Genomic DNA, 18,642 nt, shown 5'->3' with positions numbered 1-18,642 from the left:
CTAGATGTCAAAGAGGCTATGAAGTATGAATAATAGTGTTCCTTCACATTCTGATGCTAGAGCTGCTGATTGCTACAATAGCCAGAGTCCATTTCTGGCATTAATAAGCTATTGTGATCAACGTTTAAGGATGGCTGTGGAGAGGAGAAAACCAAACAGATAGTGGTTTCTGCACTAACAGCCTTCAAGTCCAAATTTTACTGTGAAAGAAACTTTCTGGATCCTGGGCCCACCCCAAAATAATACCTTTTTAGGCACTCATTCTTTGCAAAAACATGAATGTCAACTGCAAGATGACCAGCTCCCGGCAAGAAGGGATTTGATGGCTAATACAGGAAAACTAACAAATCACTTTCAGGAGTTATAGATTTGATTAGGAGAGTAAAATGACTTCCTTTCACTATCAAGAACTATATGAAGTGTAGAATTCAGTTTCAACACACAGAAAATGCCCATGGATCCTGAATGGAAAACTAAAAAAAAAAAAAAAAAAAGTTTCATGTCAAAATATTTGTTTACATCCTTAATTTTAAATACATAATTCACTACTTTCAAGAGACTACTTTGATATAAAAGTGACACCTTGCCAAATGAGAATCAGTTTACCATCAGCCTGCAACTGAACTTATCTTCGTAGCAAAACACAAGGTAAATTATTGCGAATGAGAAATGAATTAGATTCACTTCTTAGTACTTTCACAAATGAATTCTTCCTTGCAATCATATTTACCACACTTAATTAGTTTTCCTCTTTTTACATTCCATTTAATTTCATTTCATTACCAGTAAAATTTATGCAAGTCTATCTACTGCCAGCGTGTGGTGTGTTGTGGTGCTGTGAGAACCTGTGGCTGATTTGCTGTGTGTGGGAAGACCTCAGTGCTGAGATCTGGCAGGGCTGGGCTCATGTATTGCAGCACCTGCTTTGATCTTTCTGTGATTAAAATATCACACCTAATGCTGCATGGACCTAGTAGTTTATCTTGCATGACAAGACTTTTGCTCTATAATGGGATTCAAAATGTTGTAAGAACACTATTATTACCAGCAAAAGCTAGTTATAATTCCTACTGAAATAAATTATCTATGTCTTGTTGAAGAAGTTCTCCCTTTTCTGGAGCATAGGCTTGGAGGCAAGGTGCTATTCAAGTCTTATTTAAGTCTTCAATGATCATTTTAAATGAGATTTCAGTGGTGTCTGGATGCTGCATATGTGAATTTCACCTGGGGAGTATTCATGACATGGATGCAAGACAATCTTACAGCTCTTCTGCTCGGGAGGTTTTCACTAATTATTTCTAGTGCACTTTTAATGTTACTTCTTGAAACGCAGTTCTCAACATTTACCTGTTTGAGTTCAGATCAAAACGGACTGCAGACTGCGCCTTCTCAGTTAATCGTTAAGCGTTAGCTTACTGAACTACCACCTGCAGAGGGGAGATGCTGCGGGTTGTGCTTTCCAGCAGAGACCCCCTGAAGACAGAGCGGAGCCTCCCTCTACCGCAGTGCTCTCCGGAGGGTCTGGGCCCTGGCACGCTGCTGCGGTGGCTCCGGGGACGCCGGGATGAGGAGCCTGCTAACCGGCTCCCCGAGCTCGGCCGCCACCCCGCGGCACACGGCAGGGCCGCCAATCCCAAGCGCGGCAGCTGGCTTTGTGCTTTCCTCTGGCGCTGAAAACCGAGCCCAGGACCCAGCGTCCCAAGCAGACTCGGGCGAACGGAAAAGTTCGCGGGGGGAAGAACGTCACGTCAGGAAGCGTTTTATTCCGCTGGCTGCGGAACAGCCCGTGCTTGCCGTGCATGTCTGCGGGGTGCCAAGAAAGCCACCTGCGCCTCGTTGCCTGCGGGAACACCCGGGACGAACCCTGAGGAGAGCGCGGCGCGGCGCCCGCGCCAATGGCCCTCCGTAGCGGTCGGCATCGCGCGCCACCAGGGGGCGGCAGAGACCGGGCGGGAGGGGCGCGACGCGAGGGGGAGCAGCGGAGGAAAGCGCGTCTGCAGGGCGGGCAGCTTGTTAAACAACAGTGCATACACACTGCTCAGCAAAAGACTGTAGTTTGAACTCCCAAGAAGTAGCAATGCTATTCGCAATCTCTTTTTCTCCTCCCCACCCACCCCTTTTTTTTTTTTTTTTTCCTTTGTGGGCTCTTCACTTTTCTCTTACCAAAATCACGGAAACGGGGTCACAGCGTGGCTGAGCAGATAGCAAACTGTTTACTGCCTGGCTCTTCCACATGCAACTCTTCTAAGGCCCATCACATTGCTCGTGTTACAGCCAGATTTCTGACTTCAGTTCCCCCTGCTGTATTGTGAGACAAGCCCAAAGCAGAGCATGCTGCTAAGTACAGGCAGATAAGGGAAGCAGAGGGAGTTTCTCAGAACAGAAAAGTAAGGCTAAATAGCAAGCACTTGATTACAATTGCTCCCTGCTGTTGTATCTCAAGATAGGTTTCCACTAGCTTAAGGAAACTAAAAGGGAATCAAACTTTGAAGCGCTTTAAGATTGACTGTGGTCTTGCAAATTTAAGATTGACTGTGGTCCTGCACAGAGCAAATGAGGTTCTGGTAAGTACTGAGTATGAGTAAAGTCTTATCTCAAAGCTAGGACTACCTGAAAAGTTCTCAGGCACTTCATCCCTAAAAACACACCAAATGAGCACAGAAGACCAGGGTTTCAGATACCAGCCTGGAATTATTTGGTTTACAACAAATATCAGCTCAACAGACACTGACTTGAGACTTTGGAGAGCAAAGCAGCAGAGTCATCACAAAAGAAGGTATTCCATTCTTGCTCCAAGCATGACACACATTTCTTCCATTTACTTCCTCTACTTTAAAAGCAGAGGGATGTGAGTATATTGTTTTTAAAGTGTACACAAGCACCATGCTATCCTCACACCTGAGATACATTTGAAAACAAGGCACACATGATGGGTATTCATACCAACGGCAGACGGCACTGAGTTGATGACAAAAATAGAAATCTAAAAAGAAAGAAAGAAAGAAAAAAGGCCTATTCTGGTGTGCTTGAAAACCCACTATTACTAGCCAATGTGGCAGGAACAAGATATATACTCTATCCACTATAGTTTTCAACACCTGTTTGGATGAGGAAGGGAAAGGAAGGAGAGCTGGTAAGCCATCCCTGAGCCAAAATATCACTGCTAGAATCTTTTAAAAAAAGTAGCAGTTTGTTTTACGATTTGTAATAGCTGGAATTTTGTCCATTTTCAGTAGATATTCAAGAAGGACATGGAGGTGCTCGAGCGAGTCCAGAGAAGGGCAACAAAGCTGGTGAGGGACCTGGAGAACAAGTCTTACAAGGAGCAGCTGAGGGAGCTGGGCTTGTTCAGCCTGGAGAAAAGGAGGCTCAGGGACGACCTTATTGCACTCTATAGGTACCTTAAAGGAGGCACATACAAGAGCCTTTCTTTTCTTCTTCATTCTTTCTTTTCCCTTTTTAAAGAAATATATATATATATCTTTAGCAAGGAGAAACCTTTTCTGCTCCCAAGGCAAACTTTGAAAGAAAAATAACTGTTATACGCATATATCCTATTATTTGTTAACAGGTTTCACACAAGTAACTTGCTCAAATCACTTTGAAAACATTTCCTTTAATATAGGAACACAGGAGATAGATTAAAAGATAGGTTAAAAGCTTGCAAGTCTCTTACTGAATGCCAGAGGCTCTGGATCACTGAACTCAGCATTTTGTAAAACAATCTCCCTTCAAAAGAATTTTCTACTGTACTGATTGGAAAGGAAAAGAGAGGCAGAAGCCAAGTAATGCTACTGATAATTCAAGTCAGTTCCATTAAACATCCTGCTCATGTCACCCTCTGCTTATCAAACAAACTCAGGGTTCAAACACAGCCAGCCACACCTGGCTGCCTGCTGGACAACTGCAGTGCATCAGCTATGGAAGATGCTACAGTATCATGGAAATAGGCCACCAAATGGTAACAAATCCCAAAGGAATAGTTGCAGGAGTTACTGCCTCATCATCTGCTGGTCCTCAGCAGCTTGTCACAGCTAGCAGAGGTGCAGTGGGGGGACCAGTAGGCTCCCGGCTTCAGGGCACAAAGCTGACTCCAGTCTTCAAGAAGGGCAAGAAAGAGGATCTTGGAAAACTACAGGTCAGTCAGTCTCACCTCTGTCCCTGGAAAGGTGTTGGAACAGCTTGTTCTGGATGCCATCTCCAAGCAATTGGAAGAGAATAAGGTTATGAGGAGTAGTCAGCATGGATTCACCAAGGGGAAATCGTGCTTGACCAACCTCATTGCCTTCTGTGATGGCATCACCAGTTGGGTAGATGGGGGGAGAGCAGCGGATGTCATCTACCTTGACTTCAGCAAGGCTTTCAATACTGTCTTCCATGACATCCTGCTAGCAAAGTTGAGAAAGTGTGGGATAGATGAGTGGACAGTAAGGTGGGTTGATAACTGGCTGACTGGCCAAGCTCAGATGGTGGTGATCGGAGGAGCAGAGTCTGGCTGGAGGCCTGTGACTAGTGGTGTTCCCCAGGGGTCGGTGCTGTATCTGGTCCTGTTCAACATCTTCATCGACAACCTTGATGAGGGAATAGTGTCCACCCTCAGCAAGTACGCCGATGACACAAAGCTGGGAGGCGTGACAAAGTGATGTGCTTGGTGGATGAGGGAAAGGCTGTGGATGTGGTCTACCTTGACTTCGGTAAGGCTTTCGACACCATTTCCCACAGCATTCTCCTCGAGAAACCGGCTGTTCTTGGCTTGGACTGGCGTATGCTTCATTGGGTTAGAATCCAGCCGGGTAGTCAGGCCCAAAGAGTTGTGGTGAATGGAGTTAAATCCAGTTTCAGGCTGGTCACTAGCGGAGTCCCCCAGGGCTCAGTCCTAAGCCCAGTTCTCTTTAATATCTTTATCAATGATTTAGATGAGGGGATCGAGTGCACCCTCAGTAAGTCTGTAGATGACACTAAGTTAGCTGCGTACGTCAATCTGCTCAAGGGTAGGAAGGCTCTGCAGGAAGATCTGGATAGGCTGCACCGATGGGCAGAGGCCAACTGTATGAAGTTCAACAAGGCCAAGTGTCGGGTCCTGCACCTGGGGACAACAACCCCAAGCAGAGCTACAGGCTGGGAGGTGTGTGATGAGAAAGCTGCCTAGCAGAGAAGGACCTGGGAGTATTGGTGGATAGTCGGTTGAATATGAGCCAGCAGTGTGCTCAGGTGGCCAAGAAGGCCAACAGCATCCTGACTTGTATAAGAAGCAGTGTGGCCAGCAGGGCTAGGGAGGTGATCGTCCCCCTGTACTCGGCTCTAGTGAGGCCGCACCTCGAGTACTGTGTTCAGTTTTGGGCCCCTCACTACAAGAAGGACATGGAGGTGCTTGAGTGAGTCCAGAGAAGGGCGACGAAGCTGGTGAGGGGCTTGGAGAACAAGTCTTACGAGGAGCAGCTGAGGGAGCCTGGAGAAGAGGAGGCTCAGGGGCGACCTTATCGCACCCTACAGGTACCTTAAAGGAGGCTGTAGCGAGGTGGAGGTTGGTCTATTCTCCCGCATGCCTGGTGACAGGATGAGGGGGAATGGGCTAAAGTTGCACCAGGGGAGGTTTAGATTAGATATTAGGAAGAACTTCTTTACAGAAAGGGTTGTGAGGCATTGGAATAGACTGCCAAGGGAAGTGGTGGAGTCAGCATCCCTGGAAGTCTTTAAAAGACATTTAGATGTAGAGCTTAGGGATATGGTTTAGTGGAGAGCTGGTTAGTGTTAGGTCAGAGGTTGGACTAGATGATCTTGGAGGTCTCTTCCAACCTAGATGATTCTGTGATTCTGTGATTCTGAGTGGCTGGCATGCCAGAAGGCTGTGCTGACATTCAGTGAGACCTGCACAGGCTGGAGAGATGGGCAGGAGGAAACCAAATGAGGTTTAATGAGAACAAGTGTAGAGTCCTGCACCTGGGAAGGAACAACCGCACGTATCAGTACAGGCTGGGGGGCAACTTGCTGGAGAGGAGCCGTGAGGAGAAGGACCTGGGGGTCCTGGTAGATGATAGGTTGACCATGAGCCAGCAGTGTGCCCTGGTGGCCAAGAGGGCCAGTGGGATCCTGGCGTGCACTAAAAGGAGCGTGGCCAGCAGGTCAAGGGAGGTGATCCTCCCCCTCTACTCTGCCCTGGTCAGGCCTCACCTGGAGTACTGTGTCCAGTTCTGGGCTCCCCGGCACGGAAGAGACAGGGATCTCCTGGAAAGAGTCCAGCGGAGTGCCACAAAGATGATACGGGGCCTGTAGCATCTTCCCTATGAGGAAATGAAAGAAAAAATTTCTTCATCGATGATCTGGATGAGGGCATTGAGGGCACCCTCAGTAAGTTTGCAGATGACAACAAGCTATGCGTGTGTGTCGATCTGCTCAAGGGTAGGAAGGCTCTGCAGGAAGATCTGGATAGGCTGCACCGATGGGCTGAGGTCAACTGCATGAAGTTCAACAAGGCCAAGTGCTGGGTCCTGCACCTGGGGCGCAATAACCCCAAGCAGAGCTACAGGCTGGGAGAGGAATGGTTGGAGAGCTGCCAGGCAGAGAAGGACCTGGGAGTGATGGTGGATAGTCGGCTGAATATGAGCCAGCAGTGTGCTCAGGTGGCCAAGAAGGCCAACAGCATCCTGGCTTGTATAAGAAGCATTGTGGCCAGCAGGGCTAGGGAGGTGATTGTCCCCCTGTACTCGGCTCTGGTGAGGCCGCACCTCGAGTACTGTGTTCAGTTTTGGGCCCCTCGCTACAAGAAGGACATGGAGGTGCTTGAGCGGGTCCAGAGAAGGGCGACGAAGCTGGTGAGGGGCCTGGAGAACAAGTCCTACGAGGAGCGGCTGAGGGAGCTGGGCTTGTTCAGCCTGGAGAAAAGGAGGCTCAGGGGTGACCTTATTGCTCTTTACAGATACCTTAAAGGAGGCTGTAGCGAGGTGGGGATTGGTCTATTCTCCCACATGCCTGGTGACAGGACGAGGGGGAATGGGCTTAAGTTGCTCCAGGGGAGTTTTAGGTTGGATGTTAGGAAGAACTTCTTTACCGAAAGGGTTGTTAGACATTGGAACAGGCTGCCCAGGGAAGTGGTGGAGTCACCATCCCTGGAAGTCTTTAAAAGACGTTTAGATGTAGAGCTTAGGGATATGGTTTAGTGGGGACTGTTAAGCGTTAGGTCAGAGGTTGGACTCGATGGTCTTGAGGTCTCTTCCAACCTAGAAATTCTGTGATTCTGTGATTCTGTGAATGGCTGAGAGACCTGGGTCTGTTCAGCCTGGAGAAAAGAAGACTGAGAGGAGATCTTATCAATGTTTATAAATACCTGAAGTGAGGTAGACAGAGGGATTTGACCAACTTCTTTTCAGTGGTTTGTGGGGACAGGACAAGGGGCAATAGCCAGAAAATGGATCACAGGAAGTTCTGTACCAACATGCAAAAGAACTTCTTCATGGTGAGGGTGACAGAGCACTGGAACAGGCTGCCCAGGGAGGTTGTGGAGTCTCCTTCTCTGGAGGTATTCAAGGCCTGTCTGGACACCTACCTTGTCAGCCTGCTCTACGGAACCTGCTTTGGCAGGGGGTTGGACCCAATGATCTCTTGAGGTCCCTTCCAACCCCTATCTCAACCTGAATCTCTATACCATTTTTTCACCTTCTCTACAGGGGCAGCTTGCACTGCTACTGCTCGTTTCTCTGACCTTGTTACAGGGTCTGCCACAGAGGTTGGAATACCCTCTGCAGGGTCAACTTGCACTGCTACAGCTCGTTTCTCTGACCCAGCCATAGGAGCTAGAGTGGCTGCAGGAGCTGGAGCAGCTGCAGGAACCGGAGCTGGAGTGGCTGCAGGAACTGGAGTTGGAGCAGTTGCAGGAGCTGGGACTGGAGTAGCAGCAGGAGCTGGAACTGGAGCGGCTGCAGGAGCTGGAACTGGAGCGGCTGCAGGAGCTGGAACTGGAGTGGCTGCAGAGTCCACCGTAGGGGTTACAGTGGCCATTGGATCTGTCACAGGGCTTGGAGTGGCCGCAGGGTCTGTCACTAAGTTGATAGCAGTATCAATGGCAGCTTGATAGGCATGAGCCAGGCCCCAGCATGTTACAATGATTTGTGTTACTTTGGAACTGCCAGAATCATGACACCTTTTTCTCAAGCATTCTGCCAGTTTTTGAGGATTTTGCAGTTGTTCAGGGGTGAATTTCCAAAACACTGGGGGTGCCAACTGCTCTAGATGCCTGCCCATATCCTCCCATACTCCCTGCCACCCACAACTATACTGCCTCCGGGCAGATCTCCGGATGAGCTTCCTAAGTAGTTGTTTAATTTTAAGCAGAACCTGAAGTGCATTCAGGAGGCAGAACAACAAGACTATGCTGGTCTGAGTATCCCAAGGATATTCAATATCTTGGAGAGCTATTGTAGCAAGCTCGGAGGGTAAGAGGGTGGTGAAGGAGGAAGGCATAGTGATCCAGGAGGATACAGGGGTGGTGAAGGAGAAAGGGAGAGTAATCAAGTAAGAAAAAATATCTTCCCCTTTCCCCTCCACAGATTGACTCCCTAATGGAAAAAAACAATAGGTATAATTGCTAATAGTTTCCAAGATACAGTTTCCAAAATACAGAGTCGATGATGTTACTGAGTACAAATACCAAGTTAGAGTCATGACCAGATATCTCATCGTCTCATAAGCCATTGCTACAACACTCAGTACCATAATGATCTGAAACCAGGGCCCGGAGAGGATAAACAACATGACAGAGAGCAAATACGGAAAATAATGTACTATAATACTCAATTTGGAAAACAGGTGCAGCAGAGTTGAGATTAAAGCAATCAGCATTATGACAAGTGACTATTAAGCAGGTCTAATACTTACACCAATTTTAGTTTAACACACTCTGGTCAGATCTGCCGTTATCTCAACCTTTCGAGCCCCACGTTGGGCGCCAAAAAGACTGTCGTGGTTTAACCCGGCCGGCAGCTAAACACCACGCAGCCGTTCGCTCACCCTCCCCCCTCCCTCTCTGGGACGGGGAAGAGAAATGGAAAGTGAAGCCCATGAGTTGAGATAAAGACAGTTTAATAAGACAGGAAAATAATAATAACAAAATAATAATAATAATAATAATAATAATAATGATACAATGGTGATAATAGGAAAGTAATAATAATATGTACAAACAAGTGATGCACAATGCAATTGCTCACCACCCGCTGACCGATGCCCAGCCTAACCCCGAGCAGTCCGGCCCCCTCCCCCCGGCTAGCCACCCCTATATATTGTTTAGCATGACATCAGATGGTATGGAATACCCCTTTGGCTAGTTTGGGTCACCTGTCCTGGGTCTGTCCCCTCCCAGCTCTTACTGCACCCCCAGCCTGCCTGTTGGCAGGACAGAGCGAAAGGCTGAGATGTTCTTGGCTTGGTATAAGCACTGCTCTGCAACAATTAAAACATCGGGGTGTTATCAGCACTCTTCTCATCCTAAGCCAAAACACAGCATTCCACCAGCTACTAGGAAGAAAATTAATTCTGTTCTAACTGAAACCAGGACACCCTACAATTCTGTGATTCTGTGACCCTCTGTGCCCCAGGCTGGGGCTGCCAGCTTAACACTCCCAGCTCAGGCAAGGCCCCCACTTAAAGACTGGCTTTCAGAGATGCAAGTGAGACTTACAGTACAGAGACAGTACATTTTCAAACTTCCCTGGTCTGTTTCTGTATCATTTTTCTCCCTCTGTAAAACAAAACTTTAATTGCTCTCTTCCCCCACCATACCCTTAGCTAGTCACAGTCCTGCCAGGTATCCCTCTCTATGCGCCTATGCAGTCAGCAGCCTGCCAGCCCCCTGCCTCAGCTGTGACCTTTCTGGACCTCCACTTGGAGGCCTCCAATACACTATCTGGAAACCACAGGTAGTCCTAAGAATAAAGAAAGCTATCTGTAACAGAAAGTTTGGGGAAATTACTCAACCAATTCTGCATTCGAGTTTTATTCCAAACCTTAGTTCAAAATTTTTCATATAAATACGCTTATATAAAAGCCAAATCCTGGACTACTTCCACCTATCATTAAAGTCAGGGAGAGCTCTGTGGATATCCAGACATTTCTACCACACCAAAGGGTGTGTTATACCAGGGCACCAAGCTGCAGGTAGGCTCTGCTTCTCAGGATGTAGCCTGGTGTATTCTAAGAACCTCACTGTCAAACATTTTGATCCAGGATTTTGGCGTCCTTTCAACTTTTAGCCAAAAGGCTACCACTAGCTGGGGCTGCAATATGAGTAAGCATGTACTCTAATAAGGGGAAAATGAGGGCTGAACTTCTAGGCTAGGAAGATTGAAGGACTGTGCCATATAGCTCTGAGCGTCTCCGGATCCCCCTGAAGGTTGTGGCAGCAACCCAAGATCTCTCTGGATCAAGCCATCACTCATTCAGAAGGTAATTCTCCAGGGACTTTCAATGAGGTCCTTTATTTCACCTCTGACACTGCTTCCACGCTACTAGTGTTAGAGTTTCTGCCAAACGTGTGAGGCTTCCCTTCCTGTTCTCTTTTCTCTGTTTCTCTCTCTCTCTTTTTTTAAAGAACCTTCAAAAATTTGAAGGCCCCCAACCTTCAAAAATTGTTTCATTTGCTTTGTTATTTTTATACAGCACCTTTCAAAGTCCAGAGTAAGAGTGGTTCTGTGGAGCTAGACCATGCATTGCCAAGAAGGCTGATAGGAGAATGGGTACCCCAAGCATGGACCAGTAAGCTACTTGGTGAGGCTGAGGCTGTCTACGATGAGTACATTGAATACTGGCAAGTTCCTTCAGAAAAACAGACCTCAGGGTGTCCAGTGATAAAACTCTGGAGAGATTCAGAGTGGAGAATAGTCCCGTAACTACATCCTCAAAGGCTCTCCTTCCTTTCTCATGTCTATGTTAAGGAAAACCATCAGAAAGAATCACTGATGCTGCTACAAGCAAGGTAGAGATGAAGTGGAGGAGTAGAAGGCTGAAAAGAATAGATGATTTGTCATAACAAATGTGGGTTTAAATTCTGTAGATAAGAAGTTCTTCAGCTCAAATGGTATCAGTTTATACACTGTCCTCTGCTTAAAAACAAGTTGCCAACAAAGTTTTAGAGTTAAAAGCCCATTTTATCATCATAAATGAAATCAAGTTTTGTTTCCTTACTAAAACAAAGTATGTAGGAGTCAGAGGAAGAACAACAAGGAACTGTAGGGTGTCTGGAAACCAGAAAAGTGTCTGGACTAAATTCAAGGCTGATGCAAGTCAGCATAGCTTTGAGGCCTTAACTGACTTTAAGCTACCAAAAATCTGGTTTATGATGAATATCCCTAGTAGAAGCAACATATTAGCTTATTTTCAGCATATATATACATAAAACTTTATCATCATATGAACTAATTACTGATACATAGGTCTGAAGACCTCGCTAGATGTAAAGTATATATGCTCCATTACAACAGCAGCCTTTTCAGTTGGAAGAAAGGCCTCCTCAAACTGCTTTTTTTTTTTTTCCCCACTGAATAGTCAGCTTTTGACAACTGACTTTACAAGCACACAGAAGAAGTGCATGCAAGGCATCCAGAGTTGTCAGCTGCCAGTAGAATTTACACCCAGCCCAGAAGCCCCATGAGACTCCCTGAGGATTGCTTATAAAGTAAAGAATAAAACTGGAGGCTCTTTTCAGCAACAAGAGAATTGCAATGCAGCAGCCCACTGAAGCACAAGGAGCTGATGATGGATGGAGTATAATTTTTTCCTGAGTGACAAGTAAATGAAGCAGATACAATCTCACTTTTTATATAGTTGTCAATTTGTAAACTAACCTGAAAATTCTTTTGTGTGAAAGGCACATCATTATACAGAGGTGCGAGCACACTAATAATCAGTCTTTTCATTTGTTTTGTGTAATGCCTGCAAAGGTTTGTGAGGATTTAGGCCTTCCAAAATCCTGGTTGCTACTACACCAGCAGGTGCTAGCTACAGTCCCTATTTCTGCCAGGATCATACACTATATTTGACTGTGCTGTGCCAATTCTTGTTTTTATTAATGTTTCTGTCACTTCCTTTAAAACAAAACTCCAGAAGCTGCCAGATCCTACAGATTTTCTTGATGTTCCTCTCAATTTTTCTTTTCTTATTTTCCTCACATTGCTTTCTCTGTTGTCTCTCCATTGCTTTCATTGCTATTTAATGCTTATGGCTTAGTTAGGGATCATGATATCTCACCAAGGTGGAGAAAAGGATAAAGCAAAACATTTTTTTTATAGGAATACAATGAGTGCTAGACAATCCAGGTGTCTCCTACACTTTTTTTTTTTTTTTTTTTTTTTTCAGGCCTGTGCTGGGCCATCCTGATGGGACCAAGCATTTCTTCAGATCCCACCATGTTTCTGGGGTTCTCAGAAAAGCCACACATCACAGATCACCCTATCTCCCTGCTACACGCACCCAACTCCAGGGTTTTTTTCACATTAATTTAGCCCAGCTCCCTTTCTCACATCGCATATATCACTCAGTTTTCTCCATTAGCTTAAGTAAGGTTGCATCTCATTTTATTTTCTGTCCATGGAAGCCATCCAGGCAATATCTGCTCAAGGGAAAGAACAGCATCACTGAAATCATCTTGCTTTCTCAGGTGACCTCTGGCCTCTGAACCTCATCCAGTTGCCACTGTTAATGTCAGAACGGGGTCAGGGTCCATGCAAATATACGTAGACTATATTCGGCTTCGTATTCTCTTTAAGTCTTTCTGCATTATTTTTTGTTGAAATGATTTGTAAAACCTCCTTATTTATTCATCTATGAATTTAACTTACTTACTTGAACTTCTCACAAAGGCTTGGCTCAAGCTAGGTGGGGAAGAAGACCAGCCTGGCTCAACAGAGAATTGTGGCTTGATCTTAGGAGAAAAAAGAGGGTTTATAATCTTTGGAAAAGTGGGCAGGCCACTAGGGAGGACTATAAGGATGTTGCGAGGCTGTGCAGGGACAAAATTAGGAAGGCCAAAGCTCATCTGGAGCTCAATCTGGCTACTGCCGTTAAAGATAACAAAAAAACGTTTCTATAAATACATCAACACAAAAAGGAGGACTAAGGAGAATCTCCACCCTTTACTGGATGCGGGGGGAAACTTAGTTACAAGAGATGAGGAAAAGGCGGAGGTGCTTAATGCCTTCTTTGCCTCAGTCTTTAGCGGCAATACCGGTTGTTCTCTGGATACCCAGTACCCTGAGCTGGTGGAAGGGGATGGGGAGCAGGATGTGGCCCTCACTATCCACGAAGAACTGGCTGGTGACCTGCTACGGCACTTGGATGTGCACAAGTCGATGGGGCCGGATGGGATCCACCCAAGGGTACTGAGAGAACTGGCAGAGGAGCTGGCCAAGCCACTGTCCATCATTTATCAGCAGTCCTGGCTATCAGGGGAGGTCCCAGTTGACTGGTGGCTAGCAAACGTGACGCCCATCTACAAGAAGGGCCAGAGGGCAGACCCGGGAAACTACAGGCCTGTCAGTTTGACCTCAGTGCCAGGGAAGCTCATGGAGCAGATCCTCTTGACAGTCACCATGCAGCACTTGCAGGGCAAGCAGGCGATAAGGCCCAGTCAGCATGGGTTTATGAAAGGCAGGTCCTGCTTGATGAACCTGATCTCCTTCTATGACAAAGTGACGCGCTGGGTGGATGAGGGAAAGGCTGTGGATGTGGTCTACCTTGACTTCAGCAAGGCTTTTGACACAGTTTCCCACAGCATTCTCCTCAAGAAACTGGCTGCTTTTGGCTTGGACTGGCGCACGCTTCGTTGGGTTAGAAACTGGCTGGATAGCCGGGCCCAAAGAGTCGTGGTAAATGGAGTCAAGTCCAGTTGGAGGCCAGTCACTACTGGCGTTCCCCAGGGCTCGGTGCTGGGGCCGGTCCTCTTTAATATCTTCATCAATGATCTGGATGAGGGCATTGAGGGCACCCTCAGTAAGTTTGCAGATGACAACAAGCTATGCGCGTGTGTCGATCTGCTCAAGGGTAGGAAGGCTCTGCAGGAGGATCTGGATAGGCTGCACCGATGGGCTGAGGCCAACTGCATGAAGTTCAACAAGGCCAAGTGCCGGGTCCTGCACCTGGGGTGCAATAACCCCAAGCAGAGCTACAGGCTGGGAGAGGAATGGTTGGAGAGCTGCCAGGCAGAGAAGGACCTGGGAGTGATGGTTGATAGTCAGCTGAATATGAGCCAGCAGTGTGCTCAGGTGGCCAAGAAGGCCAACAGCATCCTGGCTTGTATAAGAAGCATTGTGGCCAGCAGGGCTAGGGAGGTGATTGTCCCCCTGTACTCGGCTCTGGTGAGGCCGCACCTCGAGTACTGTGTTCAGTTTTGGGCCCCTCGCTACAAGAAGGACATGGAGGTGCTTGAGCGGGTCCAGAGAAGGGCGACGAAGCTGGTGAGGGGCCTGGAGAACAAGTCCTACGAGGAGCAGCTGAGGGAGCTGGGCTTGTTCAGCCTGGAGAAAAGGAGGCTCAGGGGTGACCTTATTGCTCTTTACAGATACCTTAAAGGAGGCTGTAGCGAGGTGGGGATTGGTCTATTCTCCCACATGCCTGGTGACAGGACGAGGGGGAATGGGCTTAAGTTGCTCCAGGGGAGTTTTAGGTTGGATGTTAGGAAGAACTTCTTTACCGAAAGGGTTGTGAGGCATTGGAACAGGCTGCCCAGGGAAGTGGTGGAGTCACCATCCCTGGAAGTCTTTAAAAGACGTTTAGATGTAGAGCTTAGGGATATGGTTTAGTGGGGACTGTTAGCATTAGGTCAGAGGTTGGACTCGATGATCTTGAGGTCTCTTCCAACCTAGAAATTCTGTGATTCTGTGATAGGTTAGTATTATAATAATCTACCAGGAATACAGAAAAAAATGTTTAACAATGTGTCAAGGAGTCAAATGTATTGTTGTAATAAGACAAAAGTTCAGAAGTAAGGTTTTGGAAATATGAAAATGCAGAAATGCAAAGGGTTAGAGAGATCACAACTAAACAGAATGAGGCTGGCGAATGTAATAATCTCTCATTCTTAGTTCAGTAAGGATTTCATTATACTTGAGAAGGAAATTATACTTCTTACATAACGTTTCATAGCTACATACTTAAACCCTTACAACCCAAACATAGGCCTATACTGTTACAGCTGAAATTAACCTCTGACCCTACAAACAGGACAGAAAGATAGACTGCCTGCTAAGTACACTTAGAGGAAATCAGATAATTTATGGTAACGCTGGAAACACTGAAAGTTCCATTTATTCCAACACTAAGCATCCCTGTGTCTTCATACTAATCTACCAAAACATCTTACTGCAATAATACGTCCTGATTTTACCATTTCTCACTTTAGGGTGGTTTCTGACACTTTTAACAAGCTCCCTGCAATGTATTTTGCTGGGGAAAAGAACATCACTTCATCTAAACTTAAGAGATTTCCTAATACAATAGACAGACAATGCCTCTGTACACAAAACTCTTGGTTCTTACAGATTTTGGAGTGAATGCACTTGTAGGATGGTAGAATGAGACTACGCACTGCATAGTCACAGACAGGAACATACGTCACTAACTGTTCTCCATCTCAAAAGATATATAATTAAATTCAAATCCTTTCTTTGTACCTGGAAGAACTGCTTTACAGAACTGTAGTGCGTACAGTATACCTGCGAGCACACGCGATCCAGATATGTTTACCAAAATGCAATGCCAAGGTTGATCTGGGTCTCTTTCTTCACAGCAGTTATGTGATGGAACCGTATTACTCACATTGCCAGCATAAAGAGAGATGTTCACTTCACACCTAACCATTTCCAGCTATCAACACCCTAGGGCCAGCTCCCAGCAAAACTTCTCACAGTTTTGTCATTAATCCCAGCAGAGGGATTAATGAGAATTAATCACAGCTTCTCTGCCTGTTCTGCACAGAAAAAAACAACAGAACTTTTCATTACCATTGCCCCATTACGGCGAGAAAGCTCAGGTCCCTTCTGTGCATATAAACCTGGCCTGCAAAAGAGTTATCTTGTGCCCATAAAGGGAACTATGTCATCTGCATTACTGAGGCTACAGTGTTTGCTTATTCGGAAAGAAGAGAAGGTATATTTGAAAGGATATTCACAAGTTAGCAGCCAAAACATACTCATCAGGTTTATTTTGGTCCTGAAGTAGTTAAAAGTCTTCTTGATAAAGCTCAGTAAGATAATATATGACCTAGTGCATCTGCTTTGAGCTTAATGGCCAAAACTGAAAAAAAAAGTTTCTATGAGATCCTGAGATATTTTCTCAAGGGTTGCAAGAATCATTTAATGTAAAAGCAAAGACACTACAAGTGCTAAATAATTGAAATTGTCATATTTGCACTGAGAATGGCTGCCAAGGAAAAGAATGCCACTATACCTAATATCTGATTCATTTTTTGACCAACAAAGACCAAGTAATCAAGCTAAGACTAAGTTATAGCAGTACTAACCCATCCTCAAATACATTTAATATTCTTTTTGGAGAAGAAAAGTGTAACCATTATTTGAGTCAGGTCTTTTTCATATTTTCCCTCAAAGCATACTAGTGCAACTGGATTACTTAGAATCAAAATTTCATATATTTATTATGAACACTAGAAGGAAAAAAAAAATCTGCTCTGTTCAATTATTTCTTTTTTTTTTTTTTTTTTTTTTTTTTTTAATGCTAAATAGCATTTAGCAAGAAAAGAAAATCTGAAACATAAGGTGTAAAAGGAGAGACATTCCTTTCCATTCTAAGAGTTATAGGCACAAACAAACAAAAGCAGGTTTTTAAATATTTGGTTAAACGATTAGAAGCTGAAAATATTTTCTTGGTTCTGATCTTTGCTGTCTCCCTAACCTGCCATGTGACATTGGTTAAGCCTTCAAGGTAGGGATGGTCTCTTCCCATGCATTTACATTACATCTAGCACATCAAGACTTCCAGGCTGTACTGTAATATAAATATACATCATCATAATTTTCTTTAATGGTAGTCTATACACATACCTGCATTTTCAAAGCACTGCAGAGGAATTTACCCATGCAGCCCCCACTGATTTCACTGGAAGACAGTTCCTCCTGACATACCTTTTTGTAGTTTGTGTGTGTGAGCATTAAAACAAACAAAACCCAAAGTTGGATAAAGTAGTCAAAGCAGTATAATCCAGCATCAGAGCTATTATTCAAACAGACCACACTACAGTCTTCCCAAATGGATCACACAAGCATGTATTATTAGTGTTGTGAAGCAAAGAGTTATTGCATGTTGTGTTTGTAAACTGTACTGGTTGCATACAGGGTATTCTGAAACAAGAAAGTACATATCAGATGCAAGAAACTGAAAGAAGTGTGTTAAAAAGTGTGTTGAGAGTTCATAGCATACAGAAACAGATGAGGAATTCATTACTCTTCAAAGTTATCTTTCTCAAGTGCCAGTTCCTTCAGTGGCTTCAAGAGAAAACCCAAAATAAACAAGCTTTCTGTCCTGTCTAAAGTTGTTCAGATACAAAATGAACAGCTTTCTCTCAGAAGAAAGTCTAAGTCTACACACTGTTTTGACTAAAGTTTGAATATTCCTACTAATAGAGGTAGTTGTTTGAGCATTGCATGCATGCTTACTAGGGATGATTTGGTTATTCACAATACAATTTGGTTATCCAGCTTTATACTTTCAGGGAAAACGAGGTACAAAAGAAAAAAGCATCTCTGAGAGAGTGGCCTGTAAGTGCAGGTAGCCCCTTCCACTATTCACATATCTGACAAAGTAGGAAAGCTGTAATATATTTTATTAACAGGCAAAGCATGCCCTTATTGGTTGAGACAAAAATGTTAGAAAGCAACAAGTATAAGGAACCAACAGGTAAACCTCGCAAAATAAGATTAAGAGGAACATACAAAGGGGAGCCGGGAAAGCAGTATTGCTGCTCAGGATCACAACAAAGAGTAACTTCACCAGACAGCGATGGCTCAACAGATTACCAGTTGCAGCCTGCCTTTACTCATTTCACTTAGATTGTGTTCTTTTGAACTGTAACCTCAGGAAAAACGAGTAAATTGTCCTGAGAATGATCTAAAAAGTAAAAGCAGCTTCAATGTGGAATAAAAAAAATAAAAATACCCTGAATCCGAATCTGTACACTTTCCTCCATCTAAACACTTTTGAAAGAAGTGAATTCTGTGTCTCAAATACAGATTTCTAAGACTCTCCCCTCTTTCTTGCTATATAAAATAAGGAAGCAGGAAATGCATTTTAATCTATTTATTATAGGTTCCAGCTATTGAAGAGAATCATTTTACTTATTGAAAATATCAGGGCTGCAATTTCTTTCTGTCAGCTCAACTTCAAAAGACGTCCCCCAAAGCAAACAAACAACAAAAACCAGAAAATAAATGATTGGACTCCTCGCTATCCGACCCTGTAATGGGAAATGCTGTTCTTATCACAAAAGACTCGGTAATGTAGTTGCACACCTCAAAGAAAAGGAAGGAAGAGAAAGAACTCCATGTGAAATACCAGAATATAGCTTATTTCCCATCACTCTGCCTTGTAATTCTTCTGCAGCAGGTAATAATAAGCCTGAGCTTAGACTTTTCAATACAGCCT

Source organism: Netta rufina (genome assembly GCF_964035555.1).
Source record: "Netta rufina genome assembly, chromosome: 5".
In the NCBI taxonomy this organism is placed as follows: Eukaryota; Metazoa; Chordata; class Aves; order Anseriformes; family Anatidae; genus Netta; species Netta rufina.
Note: the sequence above shows the minus strand (reverse complement) of the source record.